The sequence below is a fragment of the Rhinopithecus roxellana genome, chromosome 18, assembly GCF_007565055.1.
Source record: "Rhinopithecus roxellana isolate Shanxi Qingling chromosome 18, ASM756505v1, whole genome shotgun sequence".
NCBI lineage: Eukaryota > Metazoa > Chordata > Mammalia > Primates > Cercopithecidae > Rhinopithecus > Rhinopithecus roxellana.
In genome coordinates, this window is record NC_044566.1 from 42,117,578 (window position 1) to 42,140,771 (window position 23,194).

The 23,194-nt window shown below is 37.9% G+C and overlaps 1 protein-coding gene across 2 annotated transcripts in view; it reads right to left on the bottom strand.

The window, feature by feature from the left end:
- LOC104662733 (leukemia-associated protein 1) overlaps window positions 1-23,194 on the bottom strand; it is a 448,067-nt gene that overhangs the window by 72,555 nt on the left and 352,318 nt on the right. For both annotated transcript variants that reach the window (XR_004054765.1, XR_004054763.1), the window contains exon 6: window positions 19,205-19,346. The gene's annotated coding sequence lies outside the window, so the exon portion shown is untranslated. The remainder of the gene's footprint in view (window positions 1-19,204; window positions 19,347-23,194) is intronic.

A 23,194-nucleotide genomic window follows, 5' to 3' on the forward strand; every position in this document is an offset into this window, starting at 1 on the left:
GCTGCCTGCTGATTGGGAAGCTGAGCTACAAACACACCCACTGCCATGATATAGACTTGGGCAAGCCCTGACTGTGGCTGTGGCTCCAGGACTCCATCAATTGTGAGATGATCTGTGTCAGCAACAAGGGTGTCCTGTTCCCTGCCTTCCCACATCCATACTCAGTCCACACCCATGGCTAATGGCCAGGCAGTGGGGCCTTTGCTAATACTGCTACAGAGAAACCACATGCTTCCTCAACCATCCTTGCCAGGGAAAGTGATGCAGTTTGAATATTTGTCCCCACCCAAATCTCATGTGGAATTCTAACCACCAGTGTTGGAGGTGGGGCCTAGTGGGAGGTGTTTGCAACATGGGGGCAGATCCTTCATGAATGGCTTGGGCCATCCTCCTGGTGATAAGTGAGCACTTGCTCTGAGTTCACAGTTCTGGTCATTTAAAAGTGTGTGGCATCTTCCCCACTCCCTTTGTTTGCTGCTGCTTCGCCATGTGACATGCCTGCTCCAGCTTAGCCCTCCGCCATGATTGTAAGATCCCTGAGGCCTCCCCAGAAGCTGAGCAGATGAAAGCACCATGCCTCCTATAAAGTTTGCAGAACTTTATTGCAGTGAGTCAATTAAACCTCTTTTCTTTATAAATTACCCAGTCTCGGGTATTTCTTTTTTTTTTTTTTTTTGAGACGGAGTCTCGCTCTGTCGCCCAGGCTGGAGTGCAGTGGCCAGATCTCAGCTCACTGCAAGCTCCGCCTCCCGGGTTTAAGCCATTCTCCTGCCTCAGCCTCCCGAGTAGCTGGGACTACAGGCACCCGCCACCTCGCCCGGCTAGTTTTTTGTATTTTTTTAGTAGAGACGGGGTTTCACCATGTTAGCCAGGATGGTCTCGATCTCCTGACCTCATGATCCGCCCGCCTCGGCCTCCCAAAGTGCTGGGATTACAGACTTGAGCCACCGCGCCCGGCCTCAGGTATTTCTTTATAGCAGTGAGACCACAGCCCAATCAATACAGGAAGCAATGCCCCTGCTTCTCTTTGCCTTCCAAATAAGAATGCATCTAAACCACATCCACAACTCTGACTGCGGAGGACTCCAGAAAATGTAGTTTTGAGCTTTTAAACCTCTGCATTATATAAAGGTCCAGTAGAAGAAGGTTGAAATGGATGTTGAAGGACAACTCCTCATGCCCATCACATAAGTCCTTGACCAAAAGATTCATCTTTGCAATCCCTTCTCCCCACCACCCACCAAGACACCTGGAAGGCATATGGAAGAACTAAGGTGACAAATATAGCAAGGGTTTGGTTGTACAAATAGATGGCACAGAGTTGGCAGAACAGTTTACATTAGGCTTCTTAGGAGGGTAGGTTACAACCAAGTTGAATGAACTTCCCCTGTATAGTAATCAGGCAGCAAAATTTAAGAAAAAGCATTATTCTTCCACTTAGGTCCATCAGGGGACATGGAATCGTTTCCCTCCCACTGGGGTCTGAGTTCATTATGTGTCTTTACTATATGCCCTACTCACCAGCCAATATAGGGTGACTTCTCTTCCAGTGAGACAATCAGATTACTTATTGGGCAGAACTTCCTGGCTCATCAAGGGTTCTATTAGAGAGGATAGTAGAAAATCATCTATTTGTTAATAAATACCTAGTCAAAATAGCCTTTTGCCTGCAAGGACAGTTGCTATAGTGTTGATGTTTGTATGTATTTCACAATAGGGTCTTGCTTTCAGTCTCATTACTATAATGCTGTGTTTGCACCTTCTGTCATGTGACTCTGAATTCCAAGTTCCCATCACATATTGAACAAAACTCTTTCTTTTTTTTTTTTTTTTTTTTTCTGTGATGAGGTTTTCCTCTGTTGCCCAGGCTGGAGTACAATGGTATGATCATAGCTAACTGCAAGCTTGAACATCCGGGCTCAAGTGATCCTTTCACCTCAGCCTCCCAAGTAGCTGGGACTACAAGCATGCACCACTGTACTCAACTACTTTTTTGTTGTTTTAGTAGAGACATAGTCTCACCATGTTGCCCAGGCTGGTCTCGAACTCCTGGGCTCAAGATTCTCCAGCCTCAGCCTCCCAAAGTGTTGAGATTACAGGCATGAGCCACTGCACCCAACTGGAACAAAATTCTATTGTGTTACTCTATGCCAGGTGCAGGAAACATAGAAATAAATAAAACAGCACAGTCCCTGCCCTTGTGGAGCTTACAGTCTAGTGACAGGTTCTGAAAAGATGCTTGGCACAATAAACAATACCATTACAGCTCTGCAATCTGTGTGGGAGTTCTGAGAACGAATTCCTCCAGAGCTACTCACCTTTGGACTTTGTTCCCAAACGTTAAGAAGTCTTAGCTACAAAATAAAATTGCTTCATTGTTTGAATGTGGACAATCCTCTGAAAGAACACACTAGGTCAGGGCAATCTATGGACCAGATGTAGTTTGCCAGGTCCTAAGGCTAACTCTGGGCAGATATTTCTGTTCTGAAGTGAGGAACCTAGAACTGAAATAGCCCATAATTGAGGAGTGGGGCTTCTGGTGAAGGTTCTGGTGTAGTTATGTCACTGCAGAAACCTCATGGAAACGCCACCTTACTGATGATTAACTGGCCACATATCATTTCCATTATCTTCCTGGGAAACAGGATGACAAGCAAGCAAAAGTAACCCAGTCATGAATTCCTTCACCATCTGTATCATACCTGCTTCCATTTAGCAAAAGAAAAAAAATCATTTTTAATTAAATTTCCTTCAAAATCCACATGGGTTTAGATTAGGGGGAGGTGTTAAACAAAAAAAGGGAAAGTTTTGCCAAAAAGATTTTAAAGGAGTTCTCTAGAGAGTTAGCGAAATGCAGACTGCTAAGCTCCCCTACCCCCAAGTCAATTCCAGTTTGTTTTGCATTTACACTGGAATTTGTGGTGACATTTCCTTCTATTGAAACAAGACACACTAGTCACATTGGGCTTTCTGGTTCCATATTTGACAAGAAAGGGCCTAAACTTTGTGCATAAGACTTCTTTCCAGCTCTTTTCAACAATCTATCATGAGCAAGTGCTGGACATTTAGATTACTGAGATGAGTAAGTCATGATCCTTGCTGTCCAGAAAAAGTGCCTGCACCTCACAAAGAGACCAAGTCAAGTTCCATTAAAAACCAAGGGCCCTGTCTGACAATGGCTACACATGAGCCATTCTACCTGGGCTTCAAGCAAGTATGGACATAAATTAAGACCAACCAGATGAGAAAAGTAAAGGCTGCTTATTCAGAGCTTGCCATAACAAGAGAGTCAGCTGCCATCATTTGCATTTTGGCAGAGACTCAAAGGAGGGCAGGAGAGTGAGAAAGATTTAGAGTGGAAAAAAGGGAGAGTCCATTCCCACTTCCTTATGCTGACAGGCTCCAATGAGGCCATACCTGGGGCTGTGCCTGAGGAGGCTGTAGCTGAGCTAACCAGAAGCCTGGCCTTCTATGGGATCGGTTAGGGGGCATAGTTGGCTTTCTCTGTTTGGTCCAAGTTGGAAGTCAGGACAAAAATTAGGGAACCTGCCAATTATTAATCATGTCCTGGCCATTTGGGGCTGATTGTTGTAGAAGTTATTGTTTGGCTTCTTGGATCATGACTAAAGATAACAATCTGATTTCCTGCAAGTCTGACTTCTACCAGGCTGGCTACCTGGGCTTTTCACTGCAGATAAGAGGATTGGTTTTTTAGGCAGGTTGCTGCAGGCTGTGGGTCAGAGTTTTATTTTTATATGGGGTCCAGCCGTCGTCCATTTGTATGTTCAGCTCTCACAAGTCTGGGGTTCACTTCTGTCCTGGCCCCAGGACTCCATTTGGCATTGGCTCCCCTTCACAGTGCAAGCATGAGAGGTTCCCACCTGGGCCTCCCTGGTGCCCCCTGACACACTGAGCTTGCCCCTGACTGACTCCCTCCGAGAATGGCTCTTTTTTGCATCATTGCCCTTACTCCACTCTGTGTAACATAAGAAGAATAAGCCTTGTCCACAAAGAAACAGCAAATTATCATCTATAAAACAGCAAATCCTTGAGTCATTCAAAACCCTATGCCAAGGACCTGGTTTATTTCTCATGGTTTTAAGCATCTATGGGCATAAGAACCCATTTGCAAGCATAATAGCAACACTAAGGCAAAATAGAAAATATAAACATTACTGAACAAAAGACACTTACAGAACAGCAATGTACAGCGTTCTGTTTTAAGTAATATGTGTATACGTAGAAAAATATAGAGAATAGACAAAAATCTCAGTTAAGTTCTCTCTCAGTTATAGAATTAAAGGTGTTTTGTTTGTTTGAGTTCCTACATTTTTTTTACTATCAGTGTGCATTTCTTAGGAAATAATAAAAATTTTCATTTATTGAAAGTCTATAGCATATTAAAAAAAAAACAGGACCTGCTCATAGCAAAACATCTGACTTGTTAATTCAGTAATAGCTGCCACCTACCACTCTCCACTTCTATAGTTATTATCCTCTTAATAACTACAGCAAACCTATGAAGTGGGTGTTTCTGTCCATTTTACAAATGAGGAAACCAAAGTGCAAAAAGTTTTTTAAAGGACTGAGCCAAGAGCAAAAAGTCTGAAACCGTGGCCTAAAGTGAGAACGTACATCTCTGTTTTCCTGCTTGAATGTTGCCTTTTCCTAAACCACCCATGGCCCAGCCCCACCCCATCCTTTGCTTATAAAGACCCCAGACTCAGCTGGCAGAGAGAAGAAGCAGCTGGACAATGGAACGACTGTGGCTGGACGTCAGAGAGAAGCAGTTTGACTTCACAGGGACAACTTGACGGTGTAACTGCAGAGAAGAATCCGGCCCTGTGAGGGGTGGATTGCAGCTGATCCCAGTGAGTGGAACTTGTTCCCGCCAGTACCAAAATGGTTGGCCAGTTCCAGCACTTGTGCACTCCAGTTCCCTCCTCATTTGCTTGCATACTCCCTTCCCTGAGGAGCTGAAAGCAGGCACGCTGAGTAGACAAGGCACCCCCTTTGTGAGTCCCACAAAGGGGTCAGGGAAATATCCTGCTTCATATGGAGGTTCTTCAAAAAATGAAAAATAGAACTACTATATGATCTAGCAATCCCACTTTTGAATATTTATCCAAAGGAATTGAAATCAGAGTCTTGAAGAGCTATTAGCATTCCTGTTCTCATTGCAGCATTATTCACAATAGCCAAAATATGGAATCAACCTAAATATCTACTGACAAATGAATGAAGAAAATGTGATCTATACATATAATGGAATGGTATTCAGCCTAAAAAAAAAAAAAAGGTAATTCTGCCCTTGGGACAACATGGATAGACCTGAGGGACATTATGATAAATGACATAGCGAAACACAGACAAATACTGTATGATCTCACTTATACATGGAATGTAAAATATTCAAACTTACAGAAGCAGAGAGTAGAGCAGTGGTTGCCAAGAGCCAGAGAGTGGGGGGAAATGGAGAAGGGACGGTCAGCGGGTACAAAATTTCAGTTATGCAATAAGTTTGGAGATTACTATACAACATAGTACCAATGGCTAACAATACTGTATCACATACTTAAAACTTTCTGAGAGGGTAGATCCTATGTTAGGCATTCTTACCAGAAGATAATGATGATAAACATAAAGGGACAAGAGAAAACTTTGGGAGGTGATGAATATGTACATGGTCTTGATGGTGAGGATGATTTCATGAGTGTATACTTATGCCCATACTCATCGAGTTGTATACATTAAATATATACAGCTTTAAAAAAACAAAATTATTATTTGCTATGGGGCCTCACTATGTTGCCCAGGCTGGTCTTAAACTCCTGGCCTCAATTGATCTTCCCACCTCGGCTTCCCAAAGTGCTAGGACTACAAGCTTTTCACATGTTAATTATACCTCAATAAACTGTTTTCTTTTAAATAAATGCTAATCAGACTCTTGTTCTTTCCTCCCCTGAAACAATTAATTTTCAGATTATCTGCTGCTTAATTTGGCTACTTTGATTCTATATTTTTGAATTTGAAAAAGGAGTGGATATTCATGGAAGAGATCTGGTGTAGGAATTATCATGCAGAACTTGAAGCAGTATAATTTAATTGTGTAAAATGACCCAAAAGGAAAACACTAAGACTCAACTTCAGAATTTGTGAACCTTGTTAAAAGGTTTTTGGAAACTAAAAATGTCACACCATCTTAGATACCAGATCTGTGCTAGGAAACTGAAATTTAAAACTGTGCAATTATATAGAGTATTCAGCACACATCCCCAGGGGTCCCTTTAATTTGCGTAAACTAAATAAAAGAGATAAATGTTTGCATGGAGTTGGGGAAGGTTAGAATCTTGAATCATCTCAGTAATTTACTAAAATAAACCTCACCATAAACTTTGCTTACTTTCTTCACCCAAAATCAAGAGACCTGAAAGTAATGAAAGAATGAGAGGAGAGGGTTTATATATTTTTTATGTTTATGAGACAGCTGTGTCTTTTACTGCAGAAAATCTCACTGTCAGGGTTAAAGAATAATTTTCATCAAAAACTCTCTTTTGTTGATTGCTTATAAATATATGGTATTTTTTTCCAAAAAAAGAAAAAAAGAAAAAAAAAAAAAGACTGTAGCTTCCTTTTGGTCTTGAATGTCTCCAACTCTCAGACTTGGTCTCTGCTCCCCAAGGTAAATTACTTTGCAGCAATTAAACAAAATAGCCTTCAGCAAAAATGCTATTTTTCACATTCAATGAAAAGCATCTCTCCCTTAGTGTTGTTCCAAGATATCTAAGTCCAGGACTTCAGACTTGGCAAATGTTTTTAGAAGCACCTATGAAGAGAAACAGAGCCAAACCTGACCCCACTAGCTGAGTGTTTTATTTAAAATGCAAAGGTTTTCATCTACAGATAAACTAAGTGCTGTAATAGGAGTATTTCTGCTCAGTGGTGAAGTCTACCAGAAACAAAATCTCCAAGGGAAAGGCTACCAGCTAAATTGGACTCGCTAAAGTTTCCTCCAGACAATAAAAGCCAGGTAAGTAAGACAATTGGAATAATTCATCCTTCAGGATCATAAAGCAAAAGGGGCAATATGAAATGTGATTCTTAGATTGGAAAAAGAAGTATACAAGAGTCAGAAACATCCTTCCAAAATAAGTGTGGGTGGAGATTAATTAAATGTTAGAAGTTGCTCTGATATGTTTTAGTCCACAAAAAAGAATTCTTTCCTGCCAGGACTAAGTGTCAGGTAGCAACCTCAAGTCTAGCCACTTTCAAACAAACACACAGGTATGGCAGCAGTTCAAAGCAGTCAGCTGTGAGTTACATCCAGCTGACTTCATCTTGGACCCTGACTTCTGCATTCATTCCTTATCCAGCATACAGCCCGCAGTGTGAGTCTGTCTACGGAGCTGGCAGACATACCTGGCACTTCTTTTGTCTCCACTTTCAGCTTCGAGTTTGCAGAAAATCCTTTCTTCTCCAGCTTTTCTTTATCTCTGGTATTTGACATCCCCCAAATCCTTATGATCTACTATTATACCCATCCCTATACACACTTGGCTATATTCTCTTAAGAAGATAACTTCAAAATATACAAATCATAAATTGATGAGTTATAAAGAGAACCTGACACATTACAACTATAGTGAAAGATTTTAATGTTCCCAAAACAAATGAGGAGGAAATAAGTAAAGATACAAAAGATTCAAACAATGGAATAAAAAATAAGCTCAATCTAAGAACGTGTATAACATACAGAATGTCATTCATTTTAACTACACACAAAACAATTTTTTAAATATCTTTGAAGTAAATTAAAGTGGTCTCAACAAATGCCAAACAAATGACATCATATAGACCACAGTCTCCAATAAAGTAAGGAATCAATTAATATTTTTAATTCATATATTTAAAAACTAAAAAATACTTCTAGATAATTTGAGGGTCAAAGAAGAATTGTAATAAGAAATATAAAATATTTATAACTAAACAATGGAAGCATTTGTATTCATGTGCAGCTAAATAGGAAAAGGTATAGACTTAATATCAGATTAGGAACAGAAATTTGTAAATTATTACTTAATACATTTAACTCAAAACATTCTTTTAAAAACTACAGAGTAAGGGCTGGGTGTGTTGGCTCACACCTGTAATCCCAGCACTTTGGGAGGCCAAGGTGGGCAGATCACTTAACCCCTGGAGTTTGAGACCAGCCTGGGCAACATGGCAAAAGCTCATCTCTACAAAACATACAAAAATTAGCCAGGCATGGTGAGGCACACCTGTAGTCCCAGCTACTCTGGAGGCTGAGGTGGGAGGATCATCTGATCCCAAGGAGGTCAAGGCTGCAGGGAACTGTAATTGCACCACCGCACTACAGCCTAGGTGACACAATGAGACCCTGTCTCAAAAAAAAAAAAAGGAAACTCAGAGAAGGTAAAAGGAACAAAATATGGTAAAAGAAGAAATTAATTAAACAGAAGAGAAAGAAAAGACAGTATCAACAAAATTGCTTTCTCTGAATAGATAAGTCTTTGGTGAAAGAGAGTAGAAGGAAGAGTGTTACAAAACAAACAATATTAGAAATGAAGAGAGACTAAGTACAGATATAGCAAATGTTTTAGTTTATTCAGGCTGCTGCAACAAAATACCATAAACTAGATAATTTATACACAAAAATTTGTTGTTTACAGGTCTGGAGACTGGGAAGTCCAGCATCAAGATGCCTGCAGATTTAGTGTCTAGTAAGGGCTGCTTTCTGCTTTACGTATGGCATCTTCTTGCTGTGCCCTCATATGGTAGAAGGGCTAAGAAGCTCCCTTCCATCTCTTTTATAAGAGCACTAATTCCATTCAGGAAGACTCAGCCCTAGTGACCTAATCACCTCCTAAAGGCCCCACTTCTTATTCTATAGCACTGTGGATTTGGTTTCAACATATGAGTTTTGGACACAAACATTCACATTAAAGCAGTAAAGATTTGGAAAACTGTAAGAGAATACCATTAACAAACTTGCCAGTAAATATGTAAGAACTTAAAGATCATGGAAAGTTTCCTGGAAAAATATTACAATTTCCCAAAACTGACTCAAGAAGAAGTAGAAAACCTAAAGGGAAAGTAACTCAGTAATGTACAACCAAAAATTCACCTTCCCATAAAGAAGCACCAAAGCATGAGGACCAGACAGGCTTATAGGCATATTTTGCCAGACCTTTAAGAATTAAATAGCCTTTTTCTTTTTCAAACTATTGCAGAAACCAAAAGATAGGAAAGTTCTCTACTTTCTTTCATGAGGCCAGCAAAATTTTAATATCAAAACTGAACAAAAAACAGCAAGAGAAAGTGAAATTATAAGCTCAATCACTTGTATAAGCATAGATGGAAAAATCCTACATATAATGTTAGCAGTTAAGAAAGTTTTAAATAGGAATGTAAGGATAATTTAATAGATGTAAAATCTATAAATGTAAATACTGTAATTAAAAAAATCTCAAATATACCATATTATGTGATAAAAAGCTCAACATCCTCATATAATACAGAGTTTTAACCAACTAGGAAGAGGAAAAAAACTTCTTTTATCTAGAAAAAGTATATATATAGGCCGAGAGCAGTGGCTCATGCCTGTAATCCCAGCACTTTGGGAGGCTGAGGCAGGTGAATTACCTGAGGTCAGGAGTTTGAGACCAGCCTCAACATGGAGAAACCCCATCTCTACTAAAAATACAAAAATTAGCTGGGCATGGTGGTGCATGCCTGTAATCCCAGCTACTCGGGAGGCTGAGGCAGGAGAATTGCTTGAACCTGGGAGGTGGAGGTTGCGGTTAGCTGGGATTCTGCCATTGCACTCCAGCCTAGGCAACAAAAGTGAAACTCCGTCTCAAAAAAAAAAAAGAAGAAGAAGAAGAAAAGAAAAAGTATATATATATATAAAAATAAACCTCCTACTTTGCTATCAATGATGGAAGCATCTGCTTTAAAGTCAGAAACACAATGAAGACACCTGTTATTTACAAAACTGTTCAACTTCTAACTGGAGGTCTTTCCCAACTCAATAAGACAAGAAACAGAAATAAGAGAAAAATAAAGAGGGATTCAAAACTGTCATTAATTGTAGAACTTATTGTCCACAGAAAATATTTTGAAAATTACAAACTTTTAGAATAAGAGAATTCTGTAAAATTGCAGAGTATAGGATCAATTAATAAAAAATAGATCAATGACATTTCTATACACAAGAAACAACCAATTCAAAAATGAATGACAAATTAAAATATCTACTCCAAAATAAATGGAATTTTTTAAATCTGTAAGGTTCTTGGGAATAAATCTAAAGTAGTATATTACTTGAAAGTATGAAACTATATACTTTTAATGAAAAACATAAAGGAACACTCAAGTAAATGGAAAGATACATCACATTCATTTACCAGAATGCTTAAAATATCATGAAGATATCAATTTTTCCCTAAACTGATCTAAAATTTGTATTTTCCCTACAATTTTAGGGAAATTTGTATTTTAGGGAAAATACAAATTTTCCCTAAACTGATCCACAAAATATTCCCAGTGAATATTATAGCTTGTCATGAAAATTAACATGCTTAATCTGAATTTTATTTGGATGAATAAATGATCAAAAGTGGCCAAGGAGATTAAAGACAAGGGATTTGTTCCATCACATCCCAAAGCTACTACAAGGCAGTAGTAAGTGAAGCAGTGCACACAAAGATTGACAGATAGGCAAACAGAAAAGAATGGAGAGCCACTGTGCCAAACACAATGATACTAGGTGTACATTAAAGCATCTTAACACAATGCCTTGCACCTAGTAAGCACTCAGTAGACATTTATTAAACAAAGAGCTTGTGTTTTTAATGTTACCATTTGATTTCACTTCAGCATTTACAGGATGCTTAGAATTTACTACATGAAACAAGACAGCAACTAAAGCAAGAACGTGTCCTGCCCTGTCACCCCCAGGCTCAAGTACAGTGGCTCAACCGTAACTCACTGCAGCCTTCAACTCCTGGGGTTCAGTGATGCTCCCACCTCATATTCCCAAGTAGTTGGGTCTACAGGCATGAGCCACCATGCTTGTCTAATTTTTAAAATTTTTGTAGAAACAGGATCTTGCTATATTACCCAACCGGGTCTTGAACTTCTGGCCTCAAGTGATCCTCCTGCCTTGGCCTCCCAAAGTGTTGGGATTATAGGTGTAAGCCACCTAACCACAAGGATGTTTCAGTTTGAAAGTTTTGGCCGGGCGCGGTGGCTCAAGCTTGTAATCCCAGCACTTTGGGAGGCCGAGATGGGCGGATCACGAGGTCAGGAGATCGAGACCATCCTGGCTAACACGGTGAAACCCCATCTCTACTAAAAATACAAAAAAAAAAACTAGCCGGGCGAAGTGGCGGGCGCCTGTAGTCCCAGCTACTCGGGAGGCTGAGGCAGGAGAATGGCGGGAACCCGGGAGGCGGAGCTTGCAGTGAGCTGAGATCCGGCCACTGCACTCCAGTCCGGGCGACAGAGCAAGACTCCGCTTCAAAAAAAAAAAAAAAAAAAAAAAAAAAAGAAAGTTTTTATTCTGGGATGAGAACATAGTCTCTTCCAAAGTTTCTCAAGCTTCAGAGTGCATCAGGGTTACTAAAAAGACTCATTAAAATGCACATTATGAAACCCTGCCCCTAAGGTTTCCAATTCAGTTGGTCTGAAATGGGGTTATAAGAATTGAATTTCTAATAAGTTTCCAGGAGATGCTGATGCCATTGGTCTGGATACTGTATTTTGAGAATTACTGGTGTAGTCCTTTGGGGATGCTTAGAGAAAGTAAAACACTATTTTTTTAAATCTGAATCTTACATCGGTATAAATATATATATATATACACACACACACGTATATATAAGTATGTATGTATATATAATATAATAAGATATATATGCCCAATAGATATAATATGTAATAATGCAATTATTAAAATCATATTCCTTATATTACAAATTTATAAAATAAAAAACAAAAATAGCTACCAACTATTGAGTATTTATTATGTGCAGGGCACTGTGGTAATTGCTTAAGATACATTACTTATTTTAATCGTAACAACTGTATGAAATAAACATTACCATCCCTATTTTCCAGATGAGTAAATTGAGCCCAAGAGAGATTATAAGTGGCCTAGCCAGCTAGAGAGCCGTGACACTGGAATCTATCAAACCCCAGATTCCAAGCTCTCAGCTTTTGCACTACATTGCCTTTATCTCTGAAATAACAAGTGACTGTTCCTGATCCACCTATCCGCAAACCTGACAACTGTTTACAATTTAAAGCACCAATAACTGGAGCTATCAAGTCTACTCTAAAAGTCAGATTATGGGGAAAGGCAATAAAAAACTTGCTTATTTTTACCTGAAATTAATCATTCATTCTGCTGAGAGCAAAGAAGACTCGAAGAAACAAATTGAAGATGTTAATAAAATATCCAGGTAGTACTGGTCTTCTTGATCTCCCCAAACCACAGAACAAAGATTCCTATGCAATACATTCATTTCCTCCCTTAGTCCCAGTGGCATCATTTGCAAACACAATGAAGAAAAGAACTAAACTGCACTTTTTGGGAAAATGTTCTAGCATCCTTTTGTTTGCTTTTCTCTGTGTAGCGAGATATTACAGAAACTCTGAAAGTCTCTAAGTGTAAGGAGATGGAAGCAAAGACACTAATTATTCTTTAGTGATCCTGATAGTTTGCTGATAAAAGAGAATGAAGTAGCAAGAGGATATGTAGCCAGATTGGCCCAGTCAGAAAGTGAAATTTCAAGAAAACAGAGATTGGGAAAATTGAGACAAGCTGTTCTTTAAGAAGGAAGGAGCAGAGTGTCATCTTTATTTTTAAAGTTGATGGCATATTCATTTTTCAGACTTTTATAGTTTTAAGTTTTAAAGAAGGAAAAAGTGAAAACATTAAAATACTGAATGGACAGAGCAGAACTTCCCATTAAAATAAATACACTTTGTTTTATTGTTGGGAAAACTCTAAAGAGTGCCAGACTATTAACTAAATTCTGTCATTTTTTGAATGAAGAAATTTCCAGTCTATTTCCAGAGGGTAGGTTAAATTGGTATCTATTTAATATATCTTGGAATTATAAAATTAAAAGAAAATATGCTAAAATACTATGAAAAACTACACATCTTAAACCTCCTGCATAGTGTGTTCATGCCAAAACCTGCTTTCTTTGTGTCTGAAATATGAGGCTATTAGCAACATTAACCTGAAGGAGACTACTGCCTCAGTCTACATGGGGATCATTTTGCTGCATGGCTAAGAATGCCGGCTCAGTTGGTGTTGATCATATAGGTATATCGGGGACTAAGAAATCTGATATCTAATTAGCACTAGTATTTATGCATTGCTCAAGATTTTAGACCTTAAATTCATCCTTAATGCCTCTTTCTCACACTCTACTTTTAACTGACAATTCCTGTCAGCTCTGCCTTCGAAATTTATCTCAAATCCAACTCTTTTTCTCCCCTTCGCCATTTGCACCTTAGCTGCAGCCACCATCATCTTTCTCTTAGACTGCTGAACTAGTTTTTGTCCTGCTGTTGCTGCTGCAAAACATTCTGCACAGGGTGGTCAAAGTGATCCTTTTAGAACCTAAGTCAGATAGTGTCACTCCACTGCTTAAATTCTCCAACAGCTGCCCATCTCACTCAGAATAAAATCCAAAGTCATGACCACAGCCCGTAAGGCTCTAGTAGATCTGACCCCTGGTTACCTCTCACAACTCAATTCTTACCTTTCCTTAAGTCCTTCGTCGATGTGACCACCAAAATGCTGCTCAGCAATCACAGTAACACTCCTTGACCCATTCATTTCCCCTCTCTCACAATTACTTCTCCTCTCTTCTCAAAGTCCTCTCTCATTCCTGCTCCCAGCTGATGCTCTTGCTCCTTGTTGTGCTAAGAAAGCCCTAGCAATTAGAAGAGTCCACCTGCTCCCATCTCTACATTTACCCACCTACCAACAATTAGAAGAGTCCACATGGTCCCATCTCCATATTTACCCATCTACCAGCAACCATGCCCATTGATTTGCCCTCCTCATGGATGCGCTGGCTGTGCTTGTATTTAAGGCCAATCTCTCTTCTCATGCATCAGATCCCTCTTCTCTAACCTTCATCAATTCTCTCTTCTCCTGTATCAATTGTCCCTCTCCCCTGGATTATTCTCATCAGCATACAAACATCATATAATTTCTCCCTTCTTAAAAGTAAAAGAGCTCTCTCAACTTTGCTTCTGATTTCTACCACCTTAATGTAGCAAAACTTCTCTTAAAAAAAATCTTTACTTTCTGTCCTCCCATTCATTCTTGAACCCACTACACTTACTCAATGCAAATCTAAGCCCAGTGGTCAGTTCTCAGACTGCGCCTTGTGTGACCTACCAGCATCTTTTGGCATAGTCCATCACTCCCTCCTCCATACGTTTTCTCTGCCTGGCCTCCAGGATGCCACAAAATTCAGGTGTTGCTCCTAGTCAGAACTTACTCTCTTCTGCTCCCCTCACCCAATTTCCACCCCAGAACTCAGCTTCTCTGGCCTCATCTCCTATCAGGGTCCCCTCATTCTCTATCACTAGTAACACAAGCTGGCTTCTTTGCTGTTCCTGAAATAAGTCAGTTTAAAAGGCCTCATCCTTCCTCTCATCTCTGCCTGGAATGCTCTTTCCTCAGCTCCTTTAAGTTTTTGTTCAAATGTCACATAATCAATAACACCCTCCCTGACTACCATATTTAATATTGCAATATCTACCAGCCCTTAAACTTCCTACTCCCATTTATTTCCTTCATGACATTTACCATTTTCTAACATACTGCAACATTTATTTATTCAACTTAAGTCTTCCCTTTGGCCAGAATATGGTCACCTTGTCATTCAAAAGTTATTTGATGCAGATTTTTTATTGTAGACACCTGGCCTGTAATAAGCATGTAGCAAATCATTGTCAAATTAATGAAGCTTTGGCTTCTAGCATATGCGTTAAAATAAATATCACTATTGGAGACATTATATCAAAAAGCTGAGACATACTTAGGACCCCAAATTAATGAACAAAATATTCAATAATAAACTATGTTAAGTTCCCAGAAGATTGCTCAGAGCTGGCCTGGCCAACATAGAGAACCGTTTCCATAGCCATGGTGGGAAATACCAATCTTGAAAAGAGATGCCTCTCAAATCTTTAAGTGAGCCAGTACCATAGGTAACTAAATGAGTAGAGAAAGTTAGGTTCTGATTTACACATGAGATTATCCAGTTGCCAGCCCTCAAATGCTGTCGCCCCATGAGCAGTTTGCTCTTAAATTCTTCAGGTCTTCGAGTAGACATAATCATTTTACAGAAGCCCAATTCAGAAACAATTATACTGCAACATAAGCAATAGAACCATTTCATGCCAAGCTAATGACTCTAGGACATGCAAGGCATGACTCTCTGTACAAATTCACTTTAGAGCAGAGGTCAAAACCATTAAACTAATGGTGAACTTGAGTCCCTGGGCTCTGAGTGCCCCATGACTCCAGGGGATTGAGATTTGTAAGAAAAATACTAAACATAGAGTCATGTATAAACACTCTAAAGGATTCTTTATACAAATGCCTTTTTGTCTAAAATCAGAACTCTAGAAAATAGAACATATGTTTCTACATTTAAATTGTTAAAAATCATGAAAAAGACATTCAAGAGTTGAAGAAAAAGAAAAAAATTCTCAGCAAGAAGTATGAAGATATTACTGCTTGACTTTAATAAGAGTTCTATTAAATCTGTTCTTTTCTGTTTAAAATGTTCATTGTAAAGCTTTAGTCCCTTTACATTTTCTTAAAAATCCAAGCTTTGCAACTTCGGAGAGATTTGGTGTTAGTGTAATGAGCTACCTTCCCCCTCCCCAAGAAACATCCTTATTGAGACTGAGTTTCCTTGGGCTGGTGGGGGGAGGAGGTGGTGAGTGACCTGGCCATATGATGTCAACATACTACCACAGAAGACAGAGATGAAAAACCATGTTCATGGACTTTTAAATTTAAATATGTAAAATCCTTATAACAAAAAACACTCCTACACAGAGACTAGCTAGCTCTTCACCAAGCATTTTCTATTCTTGCCCCAATTTCCCAGCCTCCCTTGAAGTTAGCCATAACTGAAGGCCAGCCAATGAAATATGAACATAAGTGATGTATACCATCCCCAGGACTTAGCATATAAAATTTCTGGAGCAATGTCAGTTTGATGTAGATGGGTGTGGCAACCTTAGAAGTCCTAGGTCAGAGATGGCAGAGCCACAGATGGAAGAAGCCCAAGAAAGAGCTATAAATGACTACTTAGAAGAGAATTATCTATTGAAAGAGAACCAATATTGGACATTACATAGATGTTAACATAATTTTATTGGCTGGGCATAGTGGCTCACGCTTGTAATTCCAGCACTTTGGGAGGCTGAGGTGGGCAGATAGCTTGAGCCCAGGAGTTTGAGACCAACCTGGGCAACATGGCAAAACCCTGTCTCTATAAAAAAACACAAAAATTAGCTGGGCATAGTGGCATGTGCCTGTAGTCCCAGCTACTCAGGAGGCTGAGGTGGGAGGATTGCTTGAGCCTGGAAGACAGAGGTTACAGTGAGCCAAGATGTTGCCACTGCACTCCAGTCTGGGTGACAGAGCAAAGCCCTGTCTCCAAAAAAATAAAAATAAAAATAAAAACTTTTATTAAGTTTTTTTCTTGCTGTGTTACTATAGCTCTCATTACTTTAACAACATGGTATCTTAGTTCAGAATGGTAAAACTCAGTGAAGAATTAAATTACGAATGCCTAATCCATTTAAGGTAAGCAACTGTACACCAAGCTCTAACATACATTGTCTCTTAGCATTCAAATTCAACAGGCTTGCAACAGTTGTAAAGAGACTAATACCACGGTCTTCTTTTTAATAGCTAAAGCTTTCAATTAGCTAAACACTCAAAACTTCCATAAATAATGTAAAAACAAAGATTTTGGGTTGCTCTTGCTACTGTTGAATAAAAAGAGTCATGGCCTTCTTCACTCTGATCAAGCTTCTCCCAATCCAACCCCTTGAGAAGCCTGAGCATTGGAAAGAGTGGGGGAAGAAAAATAAAAGATCCGGGAGAAGGAAAGTGTCCTTGAGCCACTGATCATCTGCACAGGGTAAGGGAAGAAATTTTGGATTCAGTATAAAATTGAAGTTCTGATTTTACATGAATAAGACTTTTAGTGCCTCAAAATATCTTAATAATTAAAACAAGGAAAGGTGGAACAAAAAAACAGATAAACAAATAGAAACATAGATATAAATCTTACCATATCTGCCAGTCACCATGGCTTACATCTGTCCAGCACTTCAGGAGGCCAAGGTGGGAGGATCACTCTTGGCTAGGAGTTTGAGGCCAACCTGGTCAACATAGCAAGGTCCCATCTCTACAAAACTTTTTTTAAAAACTAGCTGGGCATGGTGGCTCATGCCTGTAATTCCAGCTATTAGGGAGGCTGAGATGGGAAGATTGCTTGAGCCCAGGAGTTCGAGGCTGCACTCAAACTCCACTGCACTCCAGCCTGGTCAATGGAGAAATACCCTGTCTCTAAAAATATAAAATAATTTTAAAGAAACCTAATCATATCAGTAATAACATAAAAAAGTAATAACATTAAAACATTAAAAGTAAATAGTCTAAACATCCTAATTAAAAAGCAGAAATTGTCAGGCTGTAGTAAAGAACACAACCTAACCACATGCCATTTATAGAGATCATACTTTAACAAATGAACAATATTGGGAACAAGAAAAATAACAATGCTACAAATTTGACAGTTATTAAAATGATAAGGGAATACTATAAGCAATTGTATGTTAATAATTTCAACAACATAAGGAAAAAATGGACAAATTTCTTGAAATATACAAATTATCAAAGCTCATTCAAGAAAAAAATAGGTAACCTCATTAGTCCTATATCTATGTCAAAAGGTAAATTTATAGATAAAAACCTTCCCAAAGAAAACTCCTGGCCCAGATGCTTTTATTGGTCAATTCTACAAACATTTAAGAAAATAGAAAATCAATGAACGTTTGGAAATTGAAATGTTAAAATATGTGTAATTGCATAAAAATATACTTAGGGATAAATTAAGTAAAAGATTGCAAGATCTATAAACAGAAAAATATAAAATATGACTGAGAAAAATTAAAGAATATTTACACAATTAGAGATACATACCAAACTAGTTTGGAAGACTCAAAATTATTCTCCCCAAATTGATACATAATGGCAATATCAAAATCAGCAGACAGAAGGAAACAATAAAGATTAGAGCAGAAATAAATCAAATAGAGAATAGAAAAAATCATAGAGAAAATTAACAAGAGTTGATTTTTTGAAAAGTTGAAATTGACAAACCCTTAGCCAGACTAACTATAAAAAAGAAAGAATAATTAAATAAATAAAATCAGAAATTAAAGTGGAGACATTACAACAGATACCTAACAAATTAAAAGAATCATAAGGGACTATTACAAACAATTATGTATGAACAAATCAGATAACCTCGAGGAAATGGATAAATTCTTAGGAAAACACAAACCACAAAGATTTAATTAGGGAAAAATAGAAAGCCTGAACAAACCCATAACAGATAAAGAGATTGAAGTAGTAACTTAAAACCTCCCAACAAAGAAAAGCTCAGGACCAGATGGCCTCACAGCTGAGATCTACCAAACATTCAAAGAAGAATTAATAATATTCCTTCTTAAACTTTTCCAAAAAATGTAACTAGAGGGAATTCTTCCAAACACATTTTACGAGGCCAGCATCACCTTAATACCATAGCCAAACAAATATACCACAAGAAAAGAAAACTAAGGCTGATATCTCTGATGGATGCAAAAATTTTAATAAAATATTAGCAAACTGTTTTCAACAACACATCAAAAAGATTATACATCATGAACAATTGGAACTTATTCCTGGGATGCAAGGCTGGTTTAATATATGCAAATCAATCAATGTGCTACATCATATTAACAGAATGAAAGATAAAAACTACACGATCATTTCAATGGATGCAGAAAAAGCATTTGACAAAATCAACATCATTCATGATAAAAACTCAACAAAATGGTTACAGAAGGAACTTACCTCAACACAATAAAGCCCACATGTGAAAAGCCCACTGCTAACATCATAATCAATGGAGAAAAACTGAAAGGTTTTCCTCTGTGATTCAGCACAAGGCAGGGATGCTCACTCTTGATACTTTTATTTGATACAGCCAGAGCAACTAGACAAAAAAAAAAAAAAAATGGGCAACCAAATCAGAAAGAAGTACAATTGCCTATGTTTGCAAATTATATGATCTTATATAAAGTAAATCCTAAAGACTCCACAGAAAGAAATGATAAATTCAGTAAAGTTGCAGGATTCAAAAACAACACACAAAAAATAGATGATATTTCTATATATTAACGAACTATTCAAAAAGGAAATTAAGAAAACAATCCCATTTACAATAGCAAAAAAAAAAAATAGGAATAAACTTAACCAAAAAGGTTAAGATTTGTACATTGAAAACTGTAGAACTTTCATGATTAAATTAAAGACACAGACCAATGGAAAGACAACCCTTGTTCATGGGTTGGAAGAATTTATGTTGTAAAAATGTCCAAAGTGATCCACAAATTCAACGCATGGCATTCTTTACAGAAAAAGAAAAAACAATCCTAAAATCACAAAAGACCCTATTACACATACTATTTGTTTTTACTTTAAGTTCTGGGGTACATATACAGAATGTGCAGTTTTGTTACATAGGTATACACGTGCTATGGTTGTTTGCTTCACCCCTCAACCCGTCACCCACATTACGTATTTCTCCTAATGCTATCCCTCCCCTAGCCCCCGACCCCCCCAACAGGCCCCAGTGTGTGATGTTCCCCTCCCTGTGTCCCTATGTTATTGTTCAACTCCCACTTATGAGTAAGAACATGCGGTGTTTGGTTTTCTGTTCCTGTGATAGTTTGCTGAGAATGATGGTTTCCAGCTTCACCCATGTCCCTGCAAAGAACATGAACTCATCCTTTTTTTATGGCTGCATAGTATTCTATGGTGTATATGTGCCACATTTTCTTTACCCAAGGACCCTATATAACCAAAGTTATCTTTATCAAGAAGAACAAAGCTGGAAACATCAATACTTTCTGATTTCAAAATATATTACAAAACCATAGTAACCAAAATAGTATGATACTGGTATAAAAATAGTTACATAGACCATTGGAACAGAATTTTAAAATCCAACGTCCAAACTCAATAAAAATAGAAGCAAAATAGGAAACTGGAAATAAATCTGACTTATAACTATAAAAGCAAAAATTCTAAATAAGTATTAGCAAAGAGCATCTCGCAATATATCAAAAGACTAAGTAGAGTCTATTTCAGGAATAACAGGTTGGTTAATATCAGGAAATTAATACATCCATTGAATTAAGTACAGCAAAAAAGTAAAAGATAAAAGCACATGTCCTATCAACAAATACTTACAAGGCATTTGACGAAATTCAGTAGCCAGTCCTAACTAAAATAGGGCTAGAAAGAAACCACTTAAATTCAACAAAGAAATTTTCTAAAAGCTAGCAGCAAATTTTAAAATCATAAGTAGATAAAGATGATCTGTTTCACATTATGTTAATGCTATTACAGGTATTATAGTATATATAACATGAAACCAAATAACTGGCAGAAGTATTGGAAAAGATGAGAAAAAAAACCTATTTTTGGTGGTTACATGATTGTATACCTGCATGCATAGAAAAAAAATCAACAATTGCAGTAAAAAATTATAAAATTAATTTTAAATATTGTTCTAATTTCTGAATTCAAAATAAATATTTTTAAAAATTAGCAGATTTTCAGCCATGCGTGGTGGCTCACGCCTGTAATCCCAGCACTTTGGGAGGCTGAGGTAGGTGAATCACCTGAAGTCAGGAGTTCAAGACCAACCTGGCCAACATGGTTAAACCCTGTCTCTACTAAACATACAAAATTTGGCCAGGTGTGGCGGCAGACACCTGTAATCCCACCTACTCGGGAGGCTGAGGCAGGAGAATCACTTGAAGCCAGGAGGCAGAGATTGCAGTGAGCCAAGATCACGCCATTGCACTCCAGCCTGGGCAACAAGAGCAAAACTCCATCTCGAAAATAAAATAAAATAAAAGTTTATTTATGGTATGCAAAAATCTCTTACAAATACATAAGAAACAAGTAACCCAATAAAATAACGGGCAAAGACAATTCACAGATGGGTAAATCAGTGGCAAACAAACAAATGAAAAGATATACAAATTCACAAGTAGTAACCATGGATATGCAAATTGCAGTAACAATATGATTATCACTACACCCATCAGACTGATAACAATTTGAAATGCCATAACAGCTATTGCTGGCTGGACGTAATGAAATGGGTACTCTCTGAAATTGCTTGTGGGAAGGGGACGTGTTTGGACCTTCGGGCAAAGCAATCTGGCATCATTTCTTAGAGGTAAAACACATACCCACACTTAGGCCACTTAGCAATAACATTCCTGTGTGTTCCATAAAAATCAATTTCTTTGTAAAGACATATATAAAAAGATATTAACTGTAGCATTGCTTTGTAAAAACACAAAAAATTAGCCAGGCATGGTGGCAGGCGCCTATAGTTACAGCCTTGGCCTCCCAAAGTGCTGGGATGACAGGCATGAGCCACCACGCCCGTCCAAAGTATACTTTCTAATATATTCAAATATATAGGATTTAAAATATTTTTATGGAAAAATATGAATACATCAAGAGACAAAATTCTGCTTCTCTAGTGATCAAAGAATTCCAAGGTGAAAGAATGAGTTACCGTTTTTCCTTAGAAGATTAGAAAAGATTTTAAAAGCTGATAATACCAATTGATTGTGTAGATGTAGAGAATTAAACACTCTGGATGCTTTGTGCTTTGTGAATGTAAATTGTTAGAACCTTTCTGGAGCATACTCTGGCAATATTTATGAAAAGCCCTTAAATAATCAGTGTACAGTTCTACAGAAATGTATATAAAGAATAAGGATAGTCAGTAATATCAAGAAATTATAAGCAAGTTACCTAAATAAAATAACATATGTAAAGTGCATAGTGCAAACTTAAACTATTATTAACATTCAATAAATGTCCTAAAACTGAGGGATTTGGTTAATCAATTGGTAGTTGATATGGTTTGGCTGTGTCCCCACCCAAATCTCATCTTGAATTGTAGCTCCCATAATTCCTACGTATCATGGAGGCGCCCAGTGGGAGGTAATTGAATCACGAGGACAGGTCTTTCCTGTGCTGTTCTCCTGATACTGAATAAGTCACAGGAGAGCTGATGGTTTTATGAAGAGAATTCCCCTGCACAAGCTTCTCTCGCCTGCTGCCATCCATGTAAGATGCGACTTTGCTCCTCCTTGCCTTCCACCATGATTGCAAGGCCTCCCCAGCCATGTGGAACTGTGAGTCAATTAAACCTCTTTCCTTTATAAATTACCCGGTCTCAGGTATGTCTCTATTAGCAGCACGAGAACAGACTAATACAGTAGTCAAGCTCAGGAGGAGAAAAAAATGATGAAATATTTAATAAATAGTACTAGCATCCTAGAATGGAAAACAATGCAAGTTTTTAAAATGATAATGCAGATCTATGTTCTGATTTAGAAGAACATGAACAAAACCCAAAATATTATTAAAGGGAAAAAGGAAATTGTAAAGCAGTATCTTTGAAAATGCATTTGCAATTATATTTTGTAGAAAAAAAAATCTGAAAAGAAGTGCCTGAAAATGTTAACAGTGGTTATCGCTGAACAGTGGAATTTCTGAGGTTCATTTCTTTTTTTCATCTATGTTTTCTCATTTCTTTCACAATCAGAGTGCATTGTTGCATAATTTTTAAATTTTCCAAAGCATCACAGTGTGGATGAATGTTTAGAATAGGGAATCAGAATCCTAGCTCCTTAATGTAATAGCAGTGTGACATTAGGCATTTTACTTTTAAAAATCTGTTTACACATCTGTTGATTAATGATACAGAACCAAAAGAAGTCATTCCAAATCAACAGGCCTTTGCTG